We start from the raw sequence: 17,645 nt of genomic DNA on the forward strand, positions 1-17,645 counted from the left end.
TGAATTAATCTATTATTTAATATTTTTATTTTATTTTTAATTATTAATTTATAATAATTTTTCAAATATATTTTTTTAATATTCAAATTAGTTTATAATTTTTTAAATAATTATTTTTGATTAAATTAAGTAATTTTTATTCATTCCTGAAGCTTTAAATATTTTTTTATTTTTTAAATTAATTAATTTAATTTTTTTAAATTTATTTAATTTTTTTTTTATTTGAATTTTTTATTTTTAAATTAATTATTTTTTTATTTTAATCAATTTTATTTGATTAATTTAAAAGTTTCAATTAAATATATATTTTTTTAAATTTTTTAATTAATTAATTTTTTAAAATAATTTTTCAACTTTTATTAAAAAATAAAAATTTCTTGTTTCATACTTTTTAGTTCGGTTTTAAAATTTAAAATATTATTAAACTTTCACATATTTTTTTTTTCATTTAGAAATTTCACAAAAAAAATCTTTAATTTAATCATCATAAGCATCAATAAAAAACACGTTAACCCAACTTAGAAATTATCAATTTTTAATGGTCAATAATTTTTATTAATTTTTTTTTTCGTGTGAAAAATGTATCAATTTTTGCGAAAAAAAAACAAAAATAATTTTTTTTTTGGCAAAAAAATATTAAAATAATAATTTAAATTAATTTAATTCAATAATTATTCAAGGCAAGTCAAGTCGAGAGATATTAATTGATTAACTAAACAATTTGTTACTAATTAAGATACTCCATATTTTGTCAACAACAAGCCAAATATCGATCGATCGTGCCTCGTAAAAAATCAAATAAATAAAAATCTACATTTTTTTAATCTTCTTCACACAACGCGCGCTCTTGACGATGATGAGGAATTTTTTCTCGAAAAAAAAAATAACCAATAATGTACACACAATAAAATGTTTTAAAATAATATAAATTTAGTGCAAAAACAGTCATTTCAATAATGTCGTAAAAGATTTATAATTTTAATCCATATCAATAACGAGGGTTAAAAATTTCTTCAACACATCACGAGTGCTTTTTAGGAGACTTGAAGTGAAATAACGGATGGACACGGAACAAGCAGCAACAAGTTTTGTGAAAAAATGCGATAAAAAGTGTGAGGTTTGAACATAAATTGGCTGTTTATCTCACATTTGCTTATTTCTCTCGTTCTTTATTCTTTTATTTAGGAGTTTGTGTGACTGTGCCTGTGTCTGTGCATTATTATAATAATAACATTTGAATGAGTAACGAAAAAAAAAAAATAAAAATAAGACAGTAAAAAATCCATATTGTACCGAAAAAAATAATAATATCGGTGATAATATTCTGAATTTTTGATTATCATCCATCCGACGACGAGAGAGTCGTCCAAAAAAAGAAATATTTCTATAAAAAGTCGAAACTTATGGAATATTTAATAATAACCGACAACAACGCAAAGTAAAAAAAAAAAAAAAAAAAGAAGATTATAAAAAAGACATATTTTGATAGAAATTCGTTACGGAGTGACATTTTATTTGTCGAATGATTTACAGTTGCGAGCACGTCACACACTTCACCTTCACTTAATCATCTCTTCATCATCATCAGCATCGCGGTGCGGCAATAAAAACTTTTCTTCCTACTGTCACATCGTCGTCGTTAAAAATTAAAAGAAGATCTCACGAGTTGACAACTTCTCTCGACTGCTGCGATGACATTACATTGACAATATCATTAACTTCGCACGCATCCGATGAACAAACGAACATTAGTCGCGTTTAATTTCACGTTGCGCACAAATAACAAAAACGAACAACAAAAAAAGTCAAGTGAAATCGCGCAGACAAGTCACATATCAATAAAACGCCAAACAAACAGCAAACAAAACAAAAAGAGCAATCGCAGTCGTTGTTTGTTTGTTTGGCATTTTTTGAAGGCAATGACGAGCAACGAGACGACAAGCAACACACTTCTCTCTTCTTTTTGTTTGCTTGCTCGTTTTTTTTTTGTGCAATGTCAACTGCGTTGATGTCGACGTCGTTCGTCGTTGTGTGACATTTAATCATTGCAATCATTATTAACGATACTTAAAACAACAAACGAACAACTGTGATGATGATTATTTCATGCTTTTTTGTACTTTTTTGTCGGATTCTGATTGTTTTGTTACTTTTCAATTTCAATTATTTGGAGTTTTAATTTTTTTTTCTCATAATTTGATGAGGTGAATGATTTTTATTATTTTTTATGATTTTAAGTTTGTTTTTTTTTATTTTTATTAAAATTTTAAATTAAATTAAATTAAATTTTATTCATATTAATTCAATTTTATTTTAGAAAAATTAATTTTTTGTTTCGATTTTAAATTTATTTTACTAAAATTGAAAATTAAATTAATAATTTTTAATAAAAAAAATAAATAATTTGAAATTAAATTAAAATTAAAATCAAATGATTTAAAATTATATTTAAAAAAATAAAAATCAAATTGGAAACTTAACAAAAAAATTATTTTATTCGTATTATAGTATTTTTAAAAGTTAAATTAAAGCTTTGATTTTTTTTTAATTTTTTCTCAATTTTTTTAATAACATATATTATTTACTTTTTAATTTAATTTTGAAATTAATAATTTTTTAATATTTTTTTTTATATAATTTTTTAAATTTTAGTATTAAAAATTTATTTTTTTTTGTCTCATGCTTTTAGTTCGTTTTTCAACTTAAAATATTAAACTTTCACATACTTAATTTTTTTTAGAAATTCACAAAAAATATTTTTTATTTTATCATAATAAACATCAATTAATTCATAGCAATAACTTTAAAAATTATTTTAAAAAAAATAATTTTTTTAAATTTAGATTTTAAATTAAATCAATAATTGAAAATAAAAAAAAATATTTAATTAAATTAAATTAAAAACTACAAAATATTATTTTATTCGAGTTCAAAAAATTTATTAAATTATATTTTTAAAAAATATATTTAGTTTGAGAAAAAAATTAAATTATAAAAAAAATTTATAAATATTTTAAACATTAAAAAAATTACAAAATTCTATTTCTATAAAATTTATATTCAATAAAAAAGCAACTTAATATTTAAATTTATTTTTTTTAGAGCTTACAATTAAAAATGAAAACTTTTGAGTTTTTTCTCCAAATACAAGGCCAAATATACAATTCTTAACTTCGTAATTTCCATTCTCAACTTTTTCTTTCAATTAAAAACACCTAAAAAAGATAAAAATCTCGAAAAACTTTCTTTTAGACAAAATTTCTACAAAAAAAAGAAATTTCTAACCTCTTTCGTGACTTTTAGCTTGACTTGCCAAATTCATAAACTCCTGAATCGGCTTTCTTCAAATCCATTCTTCACCCAAAGCGTGACAAAAAGATTAAATTTGCCTAAAAAAGCAACTTCCATCCATCATCATTACCATTTTTTTTGCGAAATCCATCATATTTTTATGTGACAACGAACTCCAAAAATGCTTCCGTAACCTCATTTCGTGCAAAGTACTCGTCTTTCATTCACCGAAAAACCAAGACCAATTCTCCGAAATGCATCCGCCTTGACGTATCGAATGTCGTTCTTTCTCTTTTTTGTTTCGTTACAAACGTTTGATCTCAAAACGCCAACCAACCTCACTAATCCCATCATTTCTTTCTTTCTTTCTTCATATTTATGACATTTTTCTTCCTAAATCAAAGTTGGATTGTGACATTTTCAGGTCAACCTTCACTTCTTGATCGAATAATTCATCTAAAAAGAAAAATAAAATAATAAAAAAATGCGCAGAGATTGTGACAACTGATCTGTTTCAGCTACTGTACCTGCAAAATATTAAAAAAAATGCATGTTACAGAAATTTCGAAACTGATGCAAAGAGAAAACGGAAGAAAAATTCGTTGTTAAAAAAAATTGTTCTTTGAATGTCACTTTTATCACAAATTTAATATTTTTGTGTAAAACTTGATTTTTCATAAAAATTCATTTTTTTTTTGTACAAAACAGAGGCGTTTATCTCTGCGCGTTACTAAATGATTTATTGCTTTTTGAAAGGACACATGATGATGATTATGGTTTTTACTCGTTTTTTTCTTTGTTTCTTCTGCCTTACTTCTTTAAAATATTTATTATATTTTTTGTTTGTTTTTGACACGAGAGTTAAGTATCACGCCCAGTTTTGAAAGCGATCTTTATTTATTTTTATTTTTCTCTCTCTTAAAAAAAATTTTTTTTTCGCCTTTTTTTGATAATTTATAATTATCATAAATGTAAAAGTTGAACACAATTAAGCTACTGAGGAAGTTTTCTTCTTGTTCGCAGGAATTTACGACCTTTTGAACTCGCGACTTGAGTGACGCCCGAGATTGATGGCGGAGAACGAAAGGAGCAATTAATTATCGCGCGTCGCAAACCATAAACAGTTAGAAATTTTCTTCGTCCAATAAACATTCAATTACGACTGCAAATGTATTCACAGCAATTAGGCAAATACGTCGACTGTCGTCGTTAGAAAATATCATCTCCGAGTCGCTCGATCTTTTCTCTGCAAAAAAAAAAAAAAAATAGAAAATTATTATTGCAAAAGACAATTAACAACGGCAGCAGAAGCAAAAGGCAGCAAATAATAGCAATAAATTAATTCAGTTGATCAATTGACATTAATTTTCTGATGATCATCTTGCTTGACGCTTGTAAACTTGCCTCGGAAAACGTGTTCAATTACACACACAGACACGGTTTGCCGATGCGACATGGTGTGTGTTTGTGCGATATCTTTTTAATCGTTCTTGTAATTGTTGTCGTTTTATTTGTTACTAACAGAAAAACTTGTATGATGTGTAAATTTCTTTATTCTCTATGTGACTTTTTTATGGCATTTTAGAGAATTGCTTTAAAATTGTGCAGTTTTATACGCGGAAAATTGTCTATCCGAAAGAATTTTTTATTAATTTTCAACTTTTATGTTTTTCTATAAAATATTTTATTTTCTTCAAAATAATTTTTTTTATTTTTACTTCAAAATAATTTTTTTTATTTTTACTTCAAAATAATTTTTTTTAATTTTTTCTTCAAAATAATTTTTTTTTATTTTCTTCAAAATATTTATTTTTTTTGTTTTTTCTTAAAAATAATTTTTTTTTATTTTTTCTTCAAAATAATTTTATTTTTATTTTTACTTCAAAATATTTTTTTTTAATTTTTTCTTCAAAATAATTTTTTTTATATTTTTTTCAAAATAATTTTTTTTATTTTTTTCTTCAAAATCATTTTTTTTTATTTTTTCTTCAAAATAATTTTTTTTTATTTTTTCTTCGAAATATTTTTTTTTTTTCAAAATAATTTTTTTTACTTCAAAATATTTTTTTTTTTATTTTTTCTTCAAAATAATTTTTTTTTATTTTTTTTTATTTTTTCTTCAAAAAATTTTTTTTTATTTTTTCTTCAAAATGATTTTTTTATTTTTTATTCAAAATATATTTTTTAATTTTTCCTTCAAAATATTTTTTTTTATTTTTTATTTCTTCAAAAAAATTTTTTTTTATTTTTTCTTCAAAATTATTATTTTTTTATTTTTTACTGAAAATGTTTCAGCTTTTAATATATTTTTTTTTAAATTCAAATCTTTTCAGATTTCCGTTCATCGAATTAAAATGCGCTCAAGTCATTCAAATCACGCCATAATTGATCTGTTGTTATTGCGACTTCTGAGATGAACGAAACGAACGGGAGAAAGAACGAAACAGACAGACGAAATAGGGAATTAATCGTGCAAGCTGGATAGAAATATTCTGGTAAATTGGACTTGTTTTTGTTGTTTTTTTTTTATTTTCTTTTCTTCTGTATGATTTCCTGCTTAGCTTTATAACTTTGCTCAAACAAAATATAACGGCTGACATCTCTCTCTCTAATAATAAATAGCTAAATTTAACACGGGTGACAGATAAAAACTTGACATGAATGCTGCTTCATGAAAGGAAGCATTACTGGAAATCAATAAGTCAATAAGATATCACGCTACTCATTCACTTTTTTTCTCCATCGTCATCATCGTCGTTCGTTCGCGCGGTACAAATGGAGATGCAATAACTATGTGGGTAGTTCTAATTAAATAATTTCCCGATCATTAATCATAAAATAAAAAAATTTCTTTTTTTTTCTTCTTTCTCGTTCAAGGAATTCGAACGTCGTCATGCAACTCGAATCGACAAGTGAATTCAATTTATCAAGTTGCAGCGATCGACGATGATATTTGTAAAAAAATGATGATTAGGAACCACAAACAACGATGAATCGGCAGAATAAGGCGGCGAAATACAGATAATTACTCATAATACATAATAATAATCATAATCAATTGTGGGTCATAAAGATGTTGTTGTGTTGCTTGTAAACTCGCATCTTTATTTGAGATAACGAATTCATGAGACGACGCATGAATGAATGGCAAAAACACAACAAAATAAACATAAACAACGTGGAAAAAAAACGCGGAGATGCGAATAAAAGGCGAACAAGGAAGGTTATACCCTTTAACTTGTTATTGCTTGTTATTATTTGCGGATAATTTGTGGCGAGGAGTAATTTGCACGTTTTTAAGTTAAGTTTTATGTTTTTGTTGAATGTCGATCGTTAAATTTACTTTTTGGAGTCATTTTCTTATTAAATTTGACTTTTAAATATTTTTTTTTAAATTTTGCTGATCAGAAGATCGAAAAAGATCACTTTAACGGTAAAAATTTGAACTAACAAAGATTGTCAGTTTAAGCACGTGTTTTTTAATTTGAGGTTAGAATCAAAAAAAAATTAATTTTTCAATTATTTTTGATAAATTTTAGATACTGAATATAAATTAAGCATTAAATGTCAAAAAATAACCTTAAAATCTTACAATTAAAATTAAAATATCAATACAGGAACAGCTGTTTGTAAATTTTACCACGTGTTTAGTTAATTTGAGGTTAGAATTTTTCAAATTTTTATTTTTCATTGATTTTAAATAATTTTTTGAAATATTTTAGATCCTGAAGATAAATTAAGAAATAAATAATAAAAAATAACCTCAAAATCTTAAAATTAGTGTAAAAGTATCAAAACAGGAACACGTGTTTTTTTTTAATTTGAGGTTAGAATTTTTTAAATTTTTATTTTTCATTGATTTTAATTATTTTTTTTTTTGATAAATTTTACATCAATTGTAGCATCAAATGACAGAAAATAACCTCAAAATATAAAAATAAGGAGAATTGCGAAATAATTTTTAAATTTTAAAAAAAGATCATGATGATCGGTAAGTTCAAAAAACTTCAAAAATGTCTCTAACTTGTAACTCTTAACCCAAAATTCGTTAAATTTCTCAACATTTTATTAATTTACAACCTCTTAACTTTACCGCAATCTTTTTTCGCAACAAATTTCGTTGATCATGTTGTTGCCACATTTTGCTTGCATTTTACGCAGCAACATCAAAATATTATATGATGATGATTATTATTATTAAATTGCGGTAAACTTACGAAACTCTCGGTATCGAGGCGGCGAACGTTGTTAATTAAATCGAAATCAGGTGTGAAAAGTTCGAATTTTATGGGTGTAAGTGAGCAGCTTTTGCGTTCAACGAACGAACGAACGTGTCGAGCTTAATTGTTTTATTGCTCTTATTTATGTGTGGATTATGATGATTTTCATGTTAATTTAATATCTTCATTAAGGCGTAATGAGCGGGTCCGAAAGTGAATGTCTTTCAAATAAAAAATCTAAATTATGATTTTTTTTTCTAATTTAGCTTAAAAAGTTACTGAACTAAAAAAAAAATTTTTTTTCGCTGAATTTTTTATTTAAAGACAATATTCTTTCTCGTTTCAGGTATTCGAAAAATTCATTTGGCAACCATTTAAAATGCATGTAAAAGTTATGTTTGTACAAGAAGAGAGAGAGCAAAACCAACAAAATCAAACAAAAATGTTTTTTTTATGACGAATGGAATTCAGTGACGTTTCCCGTGGGACGTGTATTTGTTCGTTGTTAACGGGATCGCGTTTCGCGTCTCTGGCACAGTTCATTAGAAAAATTTCGGGAGAATTTTGCGTTTTTTTTGCAAGTTAGTTGGTTTCTTGTTGTAAGAATTGAATTTTGGCAATCCTTCTTCGTCGTCGTCACACATGCCCGTTTTTCTCTGGAAACGCACAAAAAATTGTCAATGTTCATTAAAATTCAATTATTTTTCGTGTGTTCATTTTGTATGCTTAAATGTTGTTGTTGTCTTTTGTTCCGAACGAGCAGAAGAGCAGCAATAAACATGAATATTCATAAAGTTGTGTGTCTGTGTGTGCGACAAGACAAGCATTTTTGACGTTTGCATTTTATTTGTGCCCGCATCGAACATGAGGGAAGAGCTCAGGGACGGAGTTGGATGAAAATTTGACAAAGATCGAAAAATTATTTTTTTTTTAAATTAAAATTGAAGTTCAATTTATAAAAAAATGTATTAAAAAATAAATTTTAATTAAATTAAATTTTTATTTTTTTTTTTAAATTATTATTTATTTTAAAAATTCAAAATTTAATTAAAATAAATAAAAATTAAATTGAAATTTTATTATTAAATTAATTAATATTAAAATTAATTTTTAAAAATGTTGAAAATCAAATTAAAATTTATTTTTTAATTAAATGTTTATAATTTTTATATTCACTTTAAAAATTTAATTAAACCAAATTTTAATTATTATTTAATTCATTAATTTCAAAATTAAATTTAAAAAAAAATGTATATTAAATTTTTATTAAAAAATTAAATTTTTATTATTTTTAAATTTATAATTGTTATAAAAAAAAAATACATACCTATTTTATTTTTAAAAATTTTTTATTTTAAAATAAAAAAAAATTTAAAAAATAAAATAAAATTTATAAAATTAGGTAACTCTTATTACAAATATTTTTTCTTTTATTAAATTTTATTTTAAAATTTATTTAAATTAAATAGAAATTAAATTTTAATTAATTAAATATTTAATTATTATTAAAATTATTATTCTTCAAATTCATAAAAAAATCTTTTAAAGCCAAATTTTTCTTTTTTTAATGAAAATTTTATTATTTTTAATATTTTTCAGATTTCAACAAGAGAATTCTTCCATTTACGGGCTTTTAATCATCAATCTGACATAAAATTTGAACTTTAAGAGAATCCTGAGGATGTATTTAAGCAAATTTTCGATTAAACAAGGACTTTTTAAGACCAAATTGATGTTTAACATCGTTATTTTATTCAATAAAGGACAAAAAATGACTTTCTGACGGATCAATGAAACAACATGAAGCAAAAAATTTTGGATAAAAACTGAAAAATTTACAAAAATTCAACAAAGGAGCACAAAAATGGTTCGAAAATTTTAATTTTTTAATTTTTTTAATAATTTAATTTACCAAAATTGCAATAATTGACCGAAATATTCGTATTTTGTCCCTTTCAAGCCTCATTCCTGCCCGAAAGACATCGATGATGGTTCCTTCGTTGTAGCGAAATAATGACAAACATCCAACGAGCGTCCAAATATTTTGTGTGCCAAGAATCCGAAAGCGTTTAAAAAATATTTTGTAATTAAATGGTTAATAAGAAAATAATAATAATAACAAAACATGAGTGGCAAGGGGATAACAACAACATGACAAGTGAATGTAAGATTTTTTTTGCTACTTCTGACGAAAAAGTGAGCGGATTAATTTCTTTTAAACAACAAAAAAAATAGGTTTGGCAATTTTTACCTATTCGATTGTTGCGGAAGATAAATGAGATATTCTTTTTTTTTTGTTCTTTCAAAAAATGCCGTGAAGTCTCTTTTTTCGTAAAGCGAAGTAAAAACAAGCCGGATAAAACGCTAATGTTTCCATAAATTTCTTAAATTGATTGTTTTCTTCTACTATTTGTTCTACCCAAAAAAAAAACACAAAAATCCCTCCACAAATGAGAAATTCATCGAATGACATCAGAAAACGACAAATTTCCATAGAAATCTCGTTGATTCGACTTCTTTGTGACTAACCTCACGAAAATCCACACACGCGTTCTCGCTTCAAAAACTATAAAAAAAGAAACAAAAAAATAATAAATAAATAAATGTCCACGGACCGAATAATAATCTAAAATCTAAATGTAGAGAATCTCAATCTCAGTCAAATTGATAACTTTTTTTTTATAAACAGCGGTCATCAGGGTGTGGCAAACATTAGTTTTTTTCTCCTTTCGTGTCACCACACATCGTTTCGATACAATTGGATGTTAATCAGGTCGTCGCGATGAATAACAAACAGAGGAATTTGTCGTTGCGGGTCATAATTTACCGAAAAAAGTAATTAATTTGTAAGAGGTTTGATTGAGTTTTGGTGTTTTTTCGATGAATTCCGTGAATTGGAGATGAGTCTTTTGAACTTTTAGGTCTTGTGAGGGAAAGAATTGTTGAAATATGAGACATTTTGGAAACAACTGATTCGATTTTTGTTCATTTTTAAGATTTTTTGTGCGATTAATTTAAAAAAAAAATATCTTATGAAATTTTTTATCAAAAATTTGTCATTTTTTTAACTTTCGTGCAATTTATCATAAAATAAATTTTTTTTAATTTTTTTTTTAAAGAATTTTTCAAGAAAAGCTATGAAAATTTTTGTTTTTTCAACAATTTTAATTAAATTTTTTTAAAGATTTTTGAGACAGAAAAATGTAAATAAAGTTAAAAAAAAACAATGATTTTTCAAATAATTTAATGAAATTAAAAATTAATAATAAAAATTTAAAATTAAATAAAAATTAATTAATAATTTTTTAAATTAATTTTAAATTATTTTTTAATTAAATAATTTGATTTATTTATTTTTATTAATTTATTTTAAATTTTTTTTTCAATATAAATTATAAAATAATATTTTTCTGTCTCAAAAATTTTTAAAAATATTTTTTTTAAGTTAAATTCAAATTATGAACAAAAATTAATAGATTTTAAAATTTAATTTTAAATTATTTTTTTTTTAATTAAATAAAATTAAATTTTAAATTTATTTTTAATTAAAAAATTGAATTTATTTGTATTGATAAATTTATTTAATTTTTTTTATTATAAATTTTAAAATTATTTTATTTTTTTATTTTTTATTAAAATACCTATTATAAAATTAAATTTTTTCAGTCTCAGAAAATTTTTTAAAAATATTATTTTATGATAAATTGTTGAAAAAGTAATTTTTTTTTTACTTTTCTTGAAAAAACTTCAATAAAAGACGCTTTCTATTGAATTCTATTGAAGTTTCTCGTCACATCCTAACTAAACATCGCACCAAAAGACGACGACATTGTTGCACTCGATGCATTTTTTGTCCCGCACATTTTCTTCTTTACTTGTCGTTGCGCGTTGTTATTTTTTTTTTTTTTTTTTTTCAAAAAAAGTCTCTGACTTGCATACTGATGTAAAATTTTAATTACTCATAATTATATTTAAAAGTCGTTTTTTGTCGAATTTCTTTCGAATAAAAAGTTCTATTGATGCGGCACGACATCCCATTCTCGAATTCCATCAAATTAAGGGTCACTCAAATATGCTAAAAATGCTCGTTTCAAAAAATTTTATGACATGTTGTTGGTTTATGATGCGATCCTTTTATAGTTTCTGTCTCTTTGCTGGCAATGATTTTCTTAGAAACGATGAAAATTAAAAAATGCTTGTTTTTGCCCTTCTCTCTCTCTGCGTCGTACTCTCGACGACGAAGTGCATAAATACCGAAGAAAAACAAAAAAGACACAAAAACTTTTCAATATTTGTAATAATAATTATGTTTCGATACTTTTTGCGTGAATGTCTTTGATGCGCGCCGCACTCGTCATATTTTCTGTCATATTCACACGAAATTCCTCCATCAAAGGGTTCGTCGCTCGTAGGGTGGCATGGAAGTCGTTAAACGGATGTCACCAACTACTTGATGTCATGTCATGCGGTTTTTCGCTGCGGAATCTCTTAACGCCACGGATGAGTGACAAAACCACAAAACAATCTAAACCGAGCAAATAAATCAATAAATAGTGAAATCACACAAAAAAAACTCGTCTTCTCACAGCAAAATCGAAAAATAAAAAAAAAATCAACGACTCATTTGTGCGACAAGCATATCAAAGAAGAAGACAGAAATGAGCACAGAAAGGAAATTGCAATTTTTGCGACGACGACGAGCGATACAAATCATGTTGGTTGTTAATGTTAATGTTTTTAATATCAAAAAATTATAACACGAAGAATGCATCCAACTGGAATAATTACAAGATGTTCTGCTTCTGTTGTTGCTGCATAGCGAATAAGCGAACGGAGAAGATTCTACTGATATGTTTTATTATTATTACATTTTTTTTTCAAGTATTTAAATATTTTTCCGACATCTTGTTAGTTTTGCTGGTAGGATGCAACAACATCAATCGTCGTCGTCAGCTTTCACGGTACTTTTTTCAGAGTTGGAATTTAAATTTTTACGATTTTTTTTTAAGAATACGAATTTTTTTATTGACACAATTCTAAAATTTTAATTAAAAAAAAAAAAAAATATAAAAAAAAAATAAAATAAAAATTTTTAAAAAATATAAAATTACAAAAATTAAAATAAAAATATGAAATTTTAAAAATTTTGATGAAAATTTTATAAATCATTGAAAATAAAAAAAATAAAAAGTTAGAAAGCAAAAATTTATTAAAACACTTAAGAAGAATAAAATTTTGATAAAAATATTAATTTAAAAAAAATATTAATTTTGACCAAATCAAATTTTTAATTAAATATTTAAAAAATTTAAAAAAAAAAAAATAATTTTAAGAAGAACACCTCAAATAAATTTTTATTAAAAATATTAATTTAAAAAAAAAATTAATAAAATTTGATAAATTTATTTAATATTCATGAAAAATATTAAAATTTTAAAAAAAATTGAAATTCAACATTTAAAAAATTTTAAATTTTTATAAATTAAATTAAAATTATTTTGCGTAAAAAAAAAAAATAAAAAATTTAATTATTTTTTTTTTGTAAAATACGAACATTTCGTTATGTTTAGTTGAAATTATTAAATGTTTCATTTTTAAATAATTTAACGAATTTTTTGTAAATTATTTTAATCATTTTTTTAAAAAATTTTATGGTTTTCAAAGCAAAAAAAAATAAATTTGAATTATTTAATAAAAATTTATAAAATTAAAATTTATTATTAAAATTAATTAAAATTTGAATAAAAAAAATTGTATTTCTTAAATTTTTATAATTTATTTTAAATATTTTTTTTAAATAATTTTATTAATTTTTTCAATTTTTAAAAAAATTTTTTTTTTTTATTAAAAATTTGAATTTTTTGTTATGTTAAATTGCGATTCTCATGATTTTTTTTGTCAAAAGGATTTTTTATAATAATTTTTCTTGCAATATTTTTTGTTATGTTTTTTTTATTTTCGAACCCATTTTGTCATTTTTTTCAAATCCATCACTGAATATTAAAAAAAAATAATAATACCGAAAAAAAACATTGCATTTGATGACGATGATCAAAAAGCAGGCGGAGCAAGTGAGCAAGTGAAGCGTAATTCTATTTGCAAAAACACAGCACGTCCGAAGACATTTTTAACTCTTTCTTCGCAAGTACGACGCGTATGTTGTATCAAACATGGGGATGGGTTCAATTTGCACCAGTTATGGTATAAGAACATATTTTATATGTTTATTTTTTTTTTGCTCGTCTCTCTGTGCAAATATTCTGCTGCCTCACAAACAAGCTGCAAAAAATTACTGTACTTTGTCAATGCAGTTAGACTGTGCTACGCTGTGTCTGTGTTGCGAATCAAGTAGCTCTTCGTTCTTTTTTTTTCATCCGTTTTATTATTATAACATCATAATATCATTTTTATACCCATTTAAGAAAAACGTGCGGTGTGTGACAAGTGTAACTGCAACTGTTGATTCGTTTTTTGATAAATGTGGGAAAAAATTTGATTGGAGGTCGAAATTCCGTCTTTCACTGAAGAAACCACAAAGCTCAAAAAAAAAAAAAAAAAAATAATTACTCGCAGAAAATGATGATGAGGTGTGTAACAAAATGGCGTTCGCATCTCCCTAATTGCTAGTTACATTTATTAACCCGGCATTTTTATTCGGAACGGACCAACCAACGAACCATCCGACCGTAATAACAATAATAACGATGATGATGTGCAATTATTCGGTGTAAGTGAGTGTATTTTATATTCACATAATAATAATAATAATCAACTCGGGCACCTGCGTACGTGTACATGTCTCGAAAAAATGATGAATGAAACTCGTGTGCGCGAAAAACGAGTAATACTGAAGCCTCGTCGGATTATTATTTATTGTATGCAAGTTGTATGGAAATAATAAATGTTGCCATTCTTGTGCCAATTGGATGATTTGCTTGCTTGCTTTCTTTCGAGCGAAGCGAACGAACGAAGAAATCTATGTAAGCATGTGGTTAGCGATGTTCTGGTTAGTGAGTGCACTTCATCAATCATTCTCTTTATTTTATAACTTTTATCTTTTTTTTTCATTTTTCAAGTGAAGTGAACGAAAAATAAAGATTATTATTGTTTAATCCTTTTACATGTGTTTTTGTGTTTGTCTGTAAATTGATGATGATGATGAACATCTTTGAGTTTTATTATCGAGTTTCAAGATAATTTCAACTTGAATTCACTTTAAAGGATTAAAATTTTTAATATAAATATTTTTAAGTTATTTATTTAAGAAATTATTATATAACATGCTGAATTCTTATTGTTTTTAAAGTTAAATAAAAAAAATAAATAAAAATTTAAAAAATAATTTTTATTTTTTAATTATTTATTTTTTAAATTTTTTAAATAATATTAATAATAATAAATAAAAAAATTATTTAATTATTATTATATAAAATTTTTAAAATGATTTTTTTTTTGGTTCAAAAAGTTAAAATCAAAGTAGGTACAAAAATTTTTTAAATTATAAAAAATAAAAAAAATAATATTTTTAAGTTTAAGTTTCAAGTTTTTAAATTTAATAAAAACTTCAACTTTAATTTTTTTTTTATTATTATTTATTTTTTTTTTCTTTATTTTTTATTATTATTATTTTTTGATTTGTATTATATTGTATAAAATTTTTTAAAATTATAATATATTTTTGTTTTACAAATTAAAATTTAAGTATAAAAATTGGTTTAATTATAAAACAATAAAAAATAATAATTTTTAAATTTCAAATTTATTTAATAAAAATATTTTATAAAACATAATATTTTTACTAAAAATGTATAAATTTAAGTTTTTTTTAAATTTTATACTAATTTAGAATATTTTAAATTATTATTTTTAAAAAAATATATAAAATTTTAGCCTTTTTGTATAAAAACTTACAAGTCGTAATATAAGTTATATGTCAAAATGTATTAAAAAGTAAAAAAAAAATTAAATTAATAAGTTTTTTTTTACAAAAAGATTAAAATTATATATTTTTATAAAAAATATAAAATTAAAATTAATGAAAACCTACCTTAATTCTCGCCTTAAACATTAACATTAAACTCCGTGACTAATATTCATAATCATCAACAAGTGTTAATTATCCAAAACTTACCTTTTCTTACAAAAAAATCTTTTTTTTTCAACAACACAAGACAAGTTAAACATCATATAACTTACAAATGAGGCAAAAGTCAATACCAATAAGTTTTTTTTTTAATTTTTATCATTTTGTTTATTTTTTCTGTTATTCGTATTTTTTGTTTCGATATTTTTCTAGTTTATATTTATATATATTTACACAAAAAATAATAATAATAATATAATATATATTTATAATATTCTATGAAAACAATTTATATACAAGCTTATACAATTTTTTCATTTTTGACGCGTTTTTTTACATTATTTATCTTTACTATTAATTGACAATTAATACATTTTTGCTGTTTAACATTGTTGTTCAAATAATAAATTAAATCTTAAATATTATTTTAATTTTTTTACACAATTTTTATTGTTTGTTTTATTTTTTTTTTTTTTTGTTAAATTATTTAAATATGCGACATTTTTTTCTATTTATACAATTTATAATTTTAACATTAAACTTAAATTTATTTATAATAATTTTTTATACATACATCACAATAAGGAATATAAAATTCCTAAAATATAGTTTTTATTATAAAATTAAATTTTTATCGTCTGGCAATCGAGTTTTACATTTAATGAGAATTAGCACTATTTATAAAAAGTTAAGTAAAGTACAATTTTATATTTTTATTAATATTTTTTTTAAAAGGAAATGAAAACTTAATTCAGTCTCAACAAATTCTCAAACTTTATTGTAACGATTATTATTGAATTTCAAGCTCTTTGATAAAGTCATTAATATTATTTTAATCTTGACGAACTGAAAGAAGAACATAATCAGCCGCGATCTCGATAGTACAGAAGAAATAGATAAAATAAAAAATTCTCGGTATGTATGTAGGTTGTTTTTTTTTCGTTGCTCAAGTCAAAAGTGAAGTGACAGAAACGAATGAAATAAAAAAAAGACGGGGGAAATCTAAAAATTGTAAATAATTCTCATTAATTTTTATTTTTATTACTCTCGAGCAAAAACAAGAAAGTAATGTAACGACAACATATATAAAAGTCTCAGTATGGGGAGAAAAATAGTAAAAGATTGTGCAATAAATAAATAAATGCAGTAATAAGCACCATGTCGAATGCAATTGACCGATTGATATGAATATGTATTAAGTGCGAAGATGCGACGACGAAGACGAGCGAGAGCGCGATGATGATGTTTTTAACTTTTTTGTGGCGATATCAACTTGTACGAAGCAGTGACGTAAGGTAAGATTATTTTTTTTTAAATTTCATAAAAAATTATTTTAATTATTAAAAAATTATAATTTAATTTTAAAAAATAATTATTATTTTTTTTAAATTAAAAAATTATTTTTTTATTAATAATTTTTTAAAATAATAATTAAAAATGATTTAAAATTATTATGATTTTTTTATAATTATTTAAATAATTATTTTATTTGAATTAGCATAAAAGCGATTTTCAAATTTTTCAACGGAAAATTTTTGAATTGACATTTACCAAGCATATTTTTCAAACCAAGCATAAAATCTTAAAAAAAAAATGAATTATTTTTGATCAGAGCTCCGGGTTCGAAAAAAATCCATGAACGGCACTGCATAAAAGTATAACGTGATATAGCATAAAAATAAATATAAACATTTAGAGAATCGGAATTCTAGTTGCATTTTTTTTTTCTTTCCATCGCGTACGCGTCAGTTCTTCAGCTGCAGCAGCAGCAAAAAAAAAGCAGAAGTGATAAAATAGTTTATTTAATTTCTTCATTTAGCGCAAAGTGAGCGAAGAAGTGTAAATTGTTACTTTTTCACTCACGGCATGATATGTTGGTTCGGCGCGCGGTGACTAATTCGCCTCGACTAATGTTCGACAAATGCCGAACAATGTTTGTTTATGATTGACAGAAATATTTTCCCATCAGCGACAGTGACTCTCATGAAAAATGAGACGACGACGGCAACGAACGGACAAGGAGGAGAGAGACAAAAAAAAGCATGTGCTTA

This window comes from Culicoides brevitarsis, chromosome 2 (genome assembly GCF_036172545.1).
Source record: "Culicoides brevitarsis isolate CSIRO-B50_1 chromosome 2, AGI_CSIRO_Cbre_v1, whole genome shotgun sequence".
In the NCBI taxonomy this organism is placed as follows: Eukaryota; Metazoa; Arthropoda; class Insecta; order Diptera; family Ceratopogonidae; genus Culicoides; species Culicoides brevitarsis.